Raw genomic sequence first — 12,261 nt, 5'->3', positions numbered from 1 at the left:
AGCCGGTAGGGCCCGGCCGCGGTCTCCATCTTGGGTACTGGCAGTGGTCACGTGGTGCTGCCTGCTCCCGGAGACGCAGGGGCGGTGCGAAGGGCGAGTGCGCAGGCGCGGCGGGCTCCGCCCTGCCCCGCGGCGGGAACGCGGCCTTTGGGGTGGGGGGCCGGGCCGGTTGGCCTTCCCGGCGGGCGTGGGGCGGGCGCAGCGCGCCTGCGCCGGTGGGAGGGCCTGGTCTGCGCGAGCGCGCTGTGGGCGTGAGTCCGAGTCCGAGTTCCTCGGCCCGGGGCGGTGGCGAAGGTCGGCCCCCTAGGTGGTCCCAGCCGCGTGCACGCCGCGCGGGGGTCCCGGCCGGCCCGTTCACCCCCAATGCTCAGCATTTGAAGGTTTTGTGCTAAGTGACCGCGTGGTCCCTCGCCATGCCCTTCGGAGATCTGTTGGGCTGTCCCCCCGGAGGGCGTGGTGGGGTCTCCGGTGACCACCCCCCTGGCAATTCCTTTTCCACGGGGGTGTGACGCAGCCTCCCAGCCTCTGGGCGCCTAACGCTTTTCAAGATCCCGTGTGTCCACCGAGTGGGGAAAGCGCTGACTGCGCGGAGTTGTGATGCCCCTGGAGCAGCCCGTCCTTAGTGTCAGACCTGCGTGGGGACAGCCCTGACGGGGGATGCTGGAGAATGTAGTCTCCGGAGAATAAAAGGCTAGGGCAATGGTGTTCAAACTGCAGCGCTTTGGAACTGTTTTGTTTGTTTATAAAACACTTCCTTTAATAGAAGTGCTGTATGGGATCTATGTTTTAAATTGAAATGGTTCTAGAATTAATTTGCTTCCATGAAACTTGATACCATGCAGGAGACTGGAACCTCAGGATGTTTCACACCACTGCTCAAAAATCTTGAGATTGAACAGCCAAATTTTGTTAAATATGTTGTCTCTTAACTAAAGCTGCTTCTTTCCCAGAAAGCAGAATATGGGGAACTCATTTAAGAGCTGCATCCCAGGGTGTTTTTTCCCTCAGATATACAATGTTCTTGCATGACAGGCTCTGTATCATGAACCCAGAGACCAGAATTGTACTGAAGGCCATATGCAGGCAGGCCAAATAGAACACGAACATTACTTATCTTGAGAACTTGGTCATGAAAGAAGAAAAAGCGGTGGAGAAACTTCCAGAAGTGAGGAGGTTATCAGAAATTGTCTGCTGGGTTAAGGGAGAGTCCTGATCTGACACCCTCTGCTCATTGTTACATCGAGAAAAAAGGCGCTGATAAACCTTCATCACTGATTGACTTAAACTTGAGCTTTTACAAATTTCACGGCCCAAGTGCTTTTTCAGAAGAGAAAAGTAGAAGCCATTCTGTTTTAATAAAAATCACTGCTTTGTGTTATCTTCTTTTGTTTTGTAATAAGGAAATTTTGATTTTTTTAAGTTCTCCAAAACTTAAAGTCGTATCGGAGAATAGGCCAGTTTAATTATCGATCTTAGAATAATCCTAGAGGCAAACAGAGCTGAAACGTGATGGAGTATCTGACAAAGTCGACCTGTAGGATGCCGGCAGAAATGTGAGGTTCCTTAATTGTGAGGGCCTTTCCTTATAGAAATGAGCAGAGATTAATTTTAGTATTCTTGATCAGTGATTCTTGGAGGAAAAAATGTGGTTATATGGATTTAAATACTATTTTCAAAAGGAAAATGGACAATTTTGCAATATGTATAATATCTTGAAATAATAAGTAATGGTTAGAAAACCTTGGGCATTCTAAGTAGAAATGCCTAAGATAGCTTAACTTTGAAGCAGATAAATGGTGAATTGCAGATTTTTAAAACAAAGACATAGCTGAAGAAAATGACCACTAGTGACCTGGCCAATGATGGAAGCAGTACGCTAATCAAATTTTCATGGAAGGTGAAATAAGATCAGTGGCTGAGAAGCATTTAGATGATAAAAATTAAGGTACAAAGTTATTTCACAGATTATTCAATGTGTACAACAATCGGGAGAAAATACAGGGGAAATGCTGCCTGTGCATCTAGTAAAACTCAGTTAATGAGTACAAAATGAGAGAGACATGCCTGCATAAAAAGTCCCATGAAGGAGGAGATCTGGGATGTGGATCGCAGGCGGGATTAATTAAAAGGTAGAATCCTATCCAGAGAAATGAGTAGGCCCCTAGTCGGCCTCCCCTGAAGTCCTGAGAGCTCCTCCGGGGGAGTGAGGTATCTGGGAAATGTCGGGCCCCGATGGGGAGAAGACCCCCAATGCCCTTTTCTGGAGAAGAGGAACACGGGGGCCTGGGTGGCCGTGCGGGTCTGCAGGTCTCTGAGGGGCCGTCTGGCCAAAGGAGACCTGTTCACAGCCAGTAAGAAGAACTCAATATGACAGAGGTCTGCACAATAAAAGGGTGGTCTCTAACACTGTGGCTGAGGGCAAAGGGGAAGTGACAGCTGGAACGCCAAGTAACATCCCCTTGAGGCATCCTACAAAGGCATTGTGCAGAGTTCCAACTCGAAGGGTTTTGTTTCAGAAGAAAACGAATCCCAGTGTTAATAGAATGAAACAAATCCTTCGATCAGAAATAAAGATAGACCCAAAGACTCAAAAAAATTTTTTAAATCTTGAATTAGAAGTTCAGCAAAGTGGCCAATTATAAAGATACAAAAAATAGACAAACTAAAAAACCCAGTAATTTTCAGATATACTAAACAATAGTTATAAATGTTAATATTTATAAATGTTAATATTTATTGAGCATTTGCTATGTGGCAAGCATCGTGCTAAGCACTCGGTATGCATTAGACACGCATGGTGGAAGGTCCCCAATCTACATTAGCAAAAGAGCATTTTCAATACCTAAGTGTAATATGACATCCCAGTGGAACTTGGTGGGAATTGACAAAATGGTTGAATAGTTCAGCTGGAAGGATAAACATTTGAGAACAGCCCAAAAGAAGAGTAATGAGGGAGAAACTGTGCTCCCAGAAAGCAAAACATATTATCCAGGCTCCATAATGACAACTACATGGTCCTGGCTGAGATTGATGGAAAATGATAGAAAGTAAAGGAATGGCCCCAAGCAAGCAGAAGAACTCCACCAGATATCCAGCCAGTAGGTGCACTCTGTGCGAGTACCGTTAGCTAAATATTTCGAACATCACTCCTGTAAGGATTTAAAATATAATAAAGGCAGCTTTTCAAATCAGTGAGAAAACAGTGTGATAGAACCCTTGTTAATAATTTGGAGAGAAAAGAATCATGTTGGATTCCTACCTCATCAAATGGAATAAAGATTTAAGTGTTAAAAAATAAAAGCCATAGAAATACTAAGAAACAGCTGTCAGTGGACATCTGTACAGGGTTACGGAGTAGGACACCACCAACAATTGCTGTCAGTGGACATCTGTATAGGGTTAGGGAGTAGGACACCACCAACAATTGCTGTCAGTGGACATCTGTACAGGGCCACGGAATAGAACACCACCAACAATTGCTGTCAGTGGACATCTGTACAGGGTTACGGAATAGAACACCACCAACAATTGCTGTCAGTGGACATCCGTATAGGGTTACGGAATAGAACACCACCAACAATTGCAAAGGGGAATGTTGATAAATTTGACTGTGTTACAATTAAAATTTGGGGTACAATCAGCAAGGAACTAGATAAATCCCAATTGCAGCATATTCATACAAGGGAATATTACTCAGCAATAAAAAAGGGTGAACTACTGATACAGATGAATGGATGTCAAATACATCATAATAAATGCCTGATACAAAAGATTATATACTCTATGACTCCATTAATGTGAAATCCAGGAACTAGCCTAAAGAATCTATAGGGATGTCAATCAGAAGCCTGGTCCTCTTTGAGGGTGGGGGGCAGGCAGAGGACCGACTGGGAAACCTGGCGTAAGAGAGCTCTCCAAGGCAATGGAGATGACTATACATACATCTTGACTGGGGTGGAAGTCACTGAGCAAAACTCATGGGATTGGAGAGCTGTGCCTTTTATAGAGAGATTTTAACCTCAAAAGAAAAAGTGCTGGTTGCAGTAGCTGCCCCCCAGTATGGGGGTGGGGTGGGGAGGAATGGAACCTCTTGCTGCATTAAAAACACAAATAAGTTTAAAAGACAAATGATTGGAAGGTCACCATGTTTCAGAAAAGCTTGGTCCCCTTCACAGGTAAGCAGCTTTCAAAGAAGAAAAAGATGAACGTTCCAAAAGCAGGATGGGCACGGACAGGAAGAGGGAACACAAAAGGAGAAATGCCCGGTAAACAGGACAAAAAGCTCCACTCCCTAATAATAAGAGAAGTGTGATGTTTTATCTACCTATGTGATAAGAGCAAATGTGAAGAAGTAAACACTTTTACACGTTTTAACAGCGGGTGTCAACGGGGAGAAACCTTTAGACAGCTACCAAACTAGACACACAAATAAACCTGAAAAGTTTGCGTATCCTTTCGTCTCATGACTCCACCTCTAGAACTTCATTCTAATGAAATAAACATGGATGTTGATAAAGATTTAGCTAAAAGTGTCCGACATTGATTGGAAGATATATGGATATCTGTATCTCCAAGTTTACAAAAATAGGGGATTTAATATCATGGAAAGAAATTCACATTATAGTTTTAAGTGACAAGGAAGACTATTAAACATCATCACAATTTGGTACAGTTTTTATAAATGCGAACATGTATAGACACAGAAGAGACAGGAAGATGTCCATCAAAATATTCCAGGGCTTTCTCCTAAGTGTATGGGATGTTTTTGTTCTCCTTTTGCTCATCCCAGCTTTCTGGGTTCTCCAGTGAACATGGATTGCTTTCATGTTAAAAAACAAAAATTCTCCAAAAGGACATGAAGTTAACCCAGAAACACGCGGGGCAAGTAGCTGAGAGAATCTGTCAGGCCGGTCAGTGATGTGCGGGGCTGCAGGACACGTGGGGAGAAGCGGCCAAGTTAGAGGGGAGGCAGCAAAGACGGATCAAGGTGTGTGTTTGGGCGGCGGGGGGAGGGTAGCTCAAGGCTCATATTGAGATTTCCGTCTCCTCCAGGTACCTTTTCTCTGCAGCTTGAAGCCCCACCCGCAAGCCTTTCTCCCCAGACTCAGTGCAGACAAGGAGGCTCAGCCAGGCAACTGAACTCAGTAGTGAGCAGAGTCCTGAACCACCACGGACCAGACAGCGGATGCGGAGCGTCACCCGGATCCTCCCGGCCACGTGTCGGGCTTGGATCATTGATTAGGTGGAGGAGACCTTGACTGGGCCGGTCCAAGGAAAACCTGCCAAAGATGGAGATCCCGTCTTGTTTGTTTTCCCTTGTTATGTGTTTTGAGAGACAATTTGCAGGTCCGCAGCATATATAATAGGAAGTAGGTGCAGTCGTGGGAGGGGGCGAGGAGCACGGAAGTGTAGAAACTGCAGGAGGAAGGGGGCCCGGAGGCTGGAGGCTGGAGGCTGGAGGCTGGAAAGGGCTGGCGTCAGAGGCCATTGACATCTCAGGGAAGCAGAGAGGTGAGTGAATGGGAGGCGAGAATATCAGTTTGAACGTGATTGTATTTTGAGAAATTTAATTGCCGAGTGTCTTAGCCTAGGTCCCCCAGAGCAGAGCCTGACACAGGGCGTAAGTGCCAGCAGCTGCTTGGGATTGCGATCCCAAGGGGCAGGGGTGATGGAAAGGGGGGCTGGGGACGGGGACGGAGAGGGAAGGAGTGTCGGTGCCAGGCTGTGCCGTCCAGCTGGCCAGAACTGTCCACCTGGGGGGAGGGAAGAGCAGAGTGCTCTCCTGGGGAAGAGACCCCTGTGTGCGTGCAGGAAACAGGTTCTGCCGTTTGGACAGGGAATCCTAGGAATCCTCCTCCCTGGTTACCTAGAGCAGGATCTAGAACGGGGAGCATGGGCCCCAGGTGAGTACCACCGCTCAGTCCCACACACTTCCCGCCCTGGGGGATATATCTGCTGGAAGAGGGCCAGAGTGTGTCCTGGAGAGCGTGAGCCCAGGCCAGGGGCCCCTCTTCTCAGGTCGAAGGGAGGGTCTGAAAAGTTCAGGCAGGAAAACCCTTGACCGGGAGGAGACTCCAAAGGGAAAGAGGAGAGGTGTGCACAAAGAGAGACTTGTTTCTAGGGGCAGGGGCAGGATGCTGGGGAAGGCACCTTAACTGTGTAATAGATAAGGTCACAGCGGAGACACAGGGGCCAGCGCAGGCTGGTTGCAATAACAACAGGCAGCGTTCGTGTGCCTGCTACAAGCCTGGCGTGTCGGAAACAGCTCAGGTGGGTGTTGGAAAGGGGGCTGAAAGGCATGGCCCAGTGGTGCCAAGTGCCCGGCCAGAGCCAGAGGTGGTGCATTTGTGATGGCTCCAGGCCCTTTGTTTTTGCAAAGAACCTGTATGGTTGGACGGATGCAGGCTGGGACGAGGCGCCAAGGAATGAGGAGGCTGAGTGTTGGCCACAGTGGGGGACGTGACTCACTACGGGGTCAGGAAGGAGCGAGAGACAGAAGGAGGGCAGAAGGGAGGAACTGGGGGTTTCATGAGCTGTATCAGCAGGTGGGCTCAGGTCAGGGGCAGAAAGAACTGGAGATGTGGAAGGTTATGGAAAGACGTTGTTACTTGCAGTTTGATTTCAGCAGCAGAGGAGAGGGCAGAGAGCAGGATTCAGACAACCTGAAAGCATTCTCCTTACAAGAGCCCTAGGAATGATGCCTAGAAGATAAGATTTTTAAAACCACATGGCTAAGTGCACAAGAAAGTAAGGGAAATCCCCAGAGGCCCAAAGTGAAGGAGGAAATAAAGATTAGCAAGCTCCTCAATGCTGTCTTAATTAGGAGGAGCCCTTCGCTGGGGCTCTCTATCTCAGGGCTTTGGTTTCAATGCCCAGCTGGAGAGTTGGGGGTGAGGCTTCTGTGTGGAGCTGGGGTTCTCAAGCTCTGTGTCCTTGGTGAAAGGACAGACTAGGGAGAAGTCTGCCCACTGGAACAGAGACCAAGGAACAGCATCTCTCTCCACCTTGGCTCTCGGTGGGAAAATTGGTCCCCTGGGAACTTGCTGCAGGGCTGCCCTCTCTTGGGTTCGAATTCACACCACCTGCAGGATCTTGGAACCCTCAGGCCAAGAAGGTCACAAAAAAGTAGTCCAGGGGTGGGGTACTCTTGGGGGTGTCTGGCAGAAGCCAATAGCTCTAACGACAGAAACACTGCAACCCACAGCCAAAGCATCATCAGAATGAGCTCACAACCTAAAATTACAAAATGCGAAGGAAGTAGTTCACCATGGGCAACAGTCAGCATATAAATAAAGAGCAGGATTGTACTTCCACCCAAGAAATTGAGGTCCTAGAAGAGAGCTTAGTATACGTGTGTGTGAGAAATAACTAGGGAAGTTAAGGAAGAATAAGCAACAAAAGAATAAGACAAGAAAAGGACAAGATGAATTTTTGAAACAAGTAAAATTTTCAGATAGGCAGAGTGAAGTAATTAAAATTTAAAATTCAGTGGGGAAGATAAAAATCACATTAGAATAACAGAAAACATCGTTATCAAACCAGAAGAGAGCTCTGAGGAAATTATCCCAATGAAGACCAGAGAGAAGAGGAGATGGAAGCAGAGGTTCAGGAGGAGAGCGCGAGCTGCATCAGTGCCCTGAGCCCATCTTCTCTGCTGGGGGACGCTCCCAACCCCAGCTGCTGGAAGAGTTGCCTGCTGGTGGCTCACAGCTGTGTCCTTCTCCAGAGAGCTGTCCTTGGTCAAAGGGAGTCACCTCACCTGGAAATACTTGGGAGGTTACCCCCTCCGCTCCCAGAGGGGGAGCCCCCAAGGCCAACGTCTGACTGATAGCAGTAGAAAAGACCAGCAGTCCCCCCACTGAGTTCCCCCTGGGATTGGGCCAAGCTGAGGCTTGAGCCTAAATCACAGGTCTGTTAAGTTTCTCGCCTGCCCTACTGTGCTGCCCTCAGAATGAATCCTTTGCACAAGCATCCTTGCCTCCTTCCAGCTCTGCTTCTTGGGTATCTGATCCGCTGCGAGGCATTCCAGCAGGAGAGGGCGGAGGAGGGGCAAGATAACAGTGAGAAGTTCCTAGAACTAATGAAGGAGGAGGATCCGCAGATTCAGGAAGTCCTCCAAGTCCTGAGGATGGGAAATAAGAGTCATTACACACTGTTCATTCGATGGTAGTATTGCTCAGTGCCAACAAGAAGGAAGCTTTCTGAAAAGCAACCCGAAAGAAATGACAGATTCCCTCCTAGGGAATGACAGTTGGACTGATCGCCCACAGTCCTCCAGACTTTTTAGTGCCCCACGATAGAAGCCAAAATCATGTTTTCAAAGTGCTGAGAGAAAATATGGATTAGGCTACAATTCTGGGCCAGCTAAGCTTTCATTCAATGATGAAGGTAAAATCATGACACTTTCCAGACAAACACTGAGAGCATCTACCACTGAAAGACTCACTGACAGAACTAAGCAAGGACGTTAGACCAGGTAGCAGACATCGTGGGTGCCCCCCCCCCACCGCAAATCCGTGGCTACTCACAGCTCGGGACCAGCAGCACCCAGGGGTCCCACTGCTGCACCTGCTGCCTTCTGCCTGAGGGCAGCCTGGACATGCTAAGAGATGGTGCCCTGGACCAACTTCTAGTGACCAAGAGGAGTGGGTACCACCAGGCTTCTCTCTTCACAGTGGTGACACTCTGAGGGATGCTCTGGGCATTTTCCAGAGGCCCCATCAGGATGAGCCCCAGTTGCCCGAAGCGATGAGCTGTGCATTCAAGCACCCTGTGTTGGCCGCCTTCCTTCCCTCTCTCAGGTCCCCGCTCCCCTATCCCATGCCCAGGGGTCACCTCCCCAAATAAACTGCATGTGCTCAAACCCTTTTCTTTGGGACAGGCGGGGACCCAACCTGAGACATGGCACCAGAACTGGTCCTAGGAAGCTGACCTTCAGAATGGGGTCCTCTCGCTGGTGGGACGTGACGCAGCCGTAACGCTGGTGTGTGCAGGCACCGTGGTTACTGAGATTGGCATCCTAGTGGCACAGTTACTGAGATTGGCATCCTAGGGGCACAGAGCAAAGAGGAAGAGAGCACTCTGAGTAATGTGGGGATCCAGCACTTGGGAGATGGGGAGCAAAGCGCAATTGTAAGGATGGTGGAGTTGTTTTCATGGAAAGAAAGAAAACAAAAGGCCAACCAGCCAGTGGACGCCTTGGGGCATCGTGCAGAAGGCGGCACTGGAGAGGGCCAACTGTGCCCCCAAATCAGCCTGACCTCTGAGCGCAGGGACATGAGTGTTTCTGCTGCTAAAGCCAAGAGGCTGGCGGAGAAGGAAGAGATCCTGAAGGCAGAGGGTGCTGGAGAAAATGTGCCGAGAACCTCAACCTCTGCATTCTCCTAAAAGGAGCGCCTCGCCCCGGGCAGGAGGAGGGGTCTCTGAAGCCTCAGCTGGCACAATGCCCCGCCCCCCACCCCGTGCCCAACCCAAGACCCGCCTCACCAGCCCTCTTTGCTTCTAGAGCAAAAGTCAACTCCACGCGTGGGCCGGACTGAGGGCTCACAGCTCCCACTGCAGGAGTGGACTCCGATCACGTGGGCAGGAACGGAGACCTTGAGGGTGCAGAGCAGCAAGAGCAGAGCAGAGCTCTCCTCGCACAGAGGAGGGGTGTTGACAGGGGGTCCTCTTCTGCCACTCAGGGTTCAGCATCCTGGTAAGGAGCCAGAGCCATTAGGAGGCCAGAGTGTCCCCTGGAAACGTGGGGTAGTGGCCAGCAGCGAAAGAGGGATGGGGCCAGACCTGCTGTGGCCCCGAGAGGTTGGCAAGCTGGAGAGGGTTTGGGGGCTCTGGATCTCGGGGCCACACAGGGATTCTTCTCCCACCCCAAGTCTCCCCTACAGGGGCTCTGGGTTTGCAGACCCACACTGGGGTCTTTCCTCAGTTCCATTCATAGTAGGTGGTAAGATTTGCTTTGTGGCCCAGTATGTGGTCATGGCCAGTGTTCATCAATGTTCCGTATATGACTGAAAAGAAATGCTAATTTAGGAGTGCAGAAATCTTTCTATACTTGAACTTTAGTTGAAGCTTGGGATGGGTTTACCTCGAAGATGACAGAGCCCTTCCCTTGGTTCCCTCACATGTAGAATAACAGTAGTCATGGTAGGAAAGGCCACAGGGAAGCCCTTGCACGCGCTTCCCTATCCCTTTGCCCCTTGACTCTTGCTTCTGCCCCCTGCCCCATGCCCCCTGCTCTGGCCAAGGCCATACGTCAGCTGAAAAGAAAATGCTGAGCAAGAAATTGTAAAAGTGTAAGTAAGTCAAAGCCGGCAGGAGCTGTAGCAAGCAGAGATATAAAATAAAATGATAGGTGCTTTCCGGTGGAGGACAGCGAGGTGGAGCTGGTAAGGCAGCGGGGGACCCTGGAACTTAGGCATTTGAAGATCCTCGTATTGTCTGAGGGGTTTAACTTCAGATTTTGTTCAGTGAAAAGTATTTGTTACAAATTTTAAAGAAAACACGTAAAGACTTGAAGAGAATATACTACTTCCATGGCAGTAGAGGTGGCGGGGGAGAGGGGAGAAAAGAAGAAAACAGGGGAAAAAATGATCAGTCCAATAGAATTTAAAGAAGAAGAATGAAAGAATCACAGAAAGATCAGTTTCAATAGAAAACCCAGAATAACACTGGGAACAAGTCCAAATAGATCAGTTATCACAATGAACGTAAATAGGCTAAATTTTCCAGTTAAAGACAGATTGTCAGATTGGGTTTAAAAACACAGTCATCTCCCAAATGTTTACAAGTGGTGGCCTTAAACATGAGAATACTAAAAATTGATAGTCTGCAGAGGCAAAAAATGATGTTTTAGGCCGATGCCCATCAAAAAAGTCCCTGTTATTATAGTATCAGTTAAAATTGACTCTAAGGAAAGAACACATTAGTGACAAAAGTGGCCACTGCATAATGGCAACAGGGGCATTCATTAGGGAAATAGTCAGTTTAAACTTTTTTCCGTATAGTAATCATAGCCTCCAAATAGTATAAAGCAACAATTTTCAATGTTCCTAGGAGAAATTTATCATAACTGATATATAAGATCTGAATAATAAAATTAGCAAGTTTATACTAATGTTCATGTAGCAAAAGAATTCTGCACTCCTATATTAGCAAACACATTCTTTTCAGGTACATGTAGAAGGTGTATGAACACTGACCATGGCCACACGCTAGGCTACAAAGGAAATCTCAATAGGTTCCAAAGAACCAACCACGTAGATCACCTTCTTTTACTAAAATATAATTGAGTTAGAAACCAATTACAAAGAAATAACTCCAAGATCATCTATAAGCAAACTATTAGAACTAATAAGAGAGCTTGGTAAAATTGCTGGATATGAGACCCATTTATCAAAATTCATTGTGTTCCTACACACCAGGTAGAAACACTCAGAACTGTAGAGAAGGTCCCATTTATGATGCAAAAACCTTATCATACCTAGGCATAGATCTAACAAAAGGTATGTAAGATACTTATGGAGACACTTATGAAACTTTATTGAAAAACATCTAAAAAGGATGCAAATAACCGGAGACATATACCAAGTTTCATCGATTCTGAAACATGCATTTTTTCACACTTTTATCATCTCAGAAATCAGATACGTCTTGAAATTGATGGTCCCTTACTCTGTGTCATAGGTCATAGATCAATTGGCAGTACTTTTTCTTTCTCTGAAGCACATCAAATAATGGTGTGTCTTTCACTCAATGGCATCAGTTAGATGAATACCATGTCGATGGATGGAAAGGCTCAAAACTGTAAAAGTGGCTATGCTTGCCAAAGTGTTTTGTAACTTAAGTGCAATTTTTGGCAAGCTGCTTCTGAAAATCATTGATTAGCAAGGAACCCAGTACAGGCAAGGCAATTTTGATAAATACACGGTAGTGGGGGAAGGTGTATTTACCAGATATCAAGCTTTAGGAGTTTGATCATGTGGTATTGGCTGGGGGATATAGCCATGTAGCAGAGTCAAGTCCCGACAGTGACACACATGATATAGAAACTTGATCTCTGACAGCGATTGCATTACAGAGCAGTGGAGAAGGACTGCTAAATAATTGATGCTTGGAAAACTGGTTAACCATATTGAAAAAAAAATACAATTCCTCTCTCACACCGAAAACTTAAACTTGGCAGAAAAACAATCTATATGTAAAAAGCAAAAGTTTTAGCAGTAAATGTGGGACAGATAGTTTCATGATCCATGGAAGGATTTT

At 47.4% G+C, this 12,261-nt stretch overlaps 1 pseudogene; it reads left to right on the top strand.

Moving 5' to 3' along the window:
* The window catches only part of LOC132428754 (NADH-ubiquinone oxidoreductase chain 5-like), a 94,095-nt pseudogene that overhangs the window by 942 nt on the left and 80,892 nt on the right, over positions 1–12,261 (top strand).

Source organism: Delphinus delphis, chromosome 7 (genome assembly GCF_949987515.2).
Source record: "Delphinus delphis chromosome 7, mDelDel1.2, whole genome shotgun sequence".
Lineage (NCBI taxonomy): Eukaryota > Metazoa > Chordata > Mammalia > Artiodactyla > Delphinidae > Delphinus > Delphinus delphis.
The sequence above is the reverse complement of the archived record's forward strand: the minus strand, read 5'-3'. Positions and strand labels throughout refer to the sequence as shown.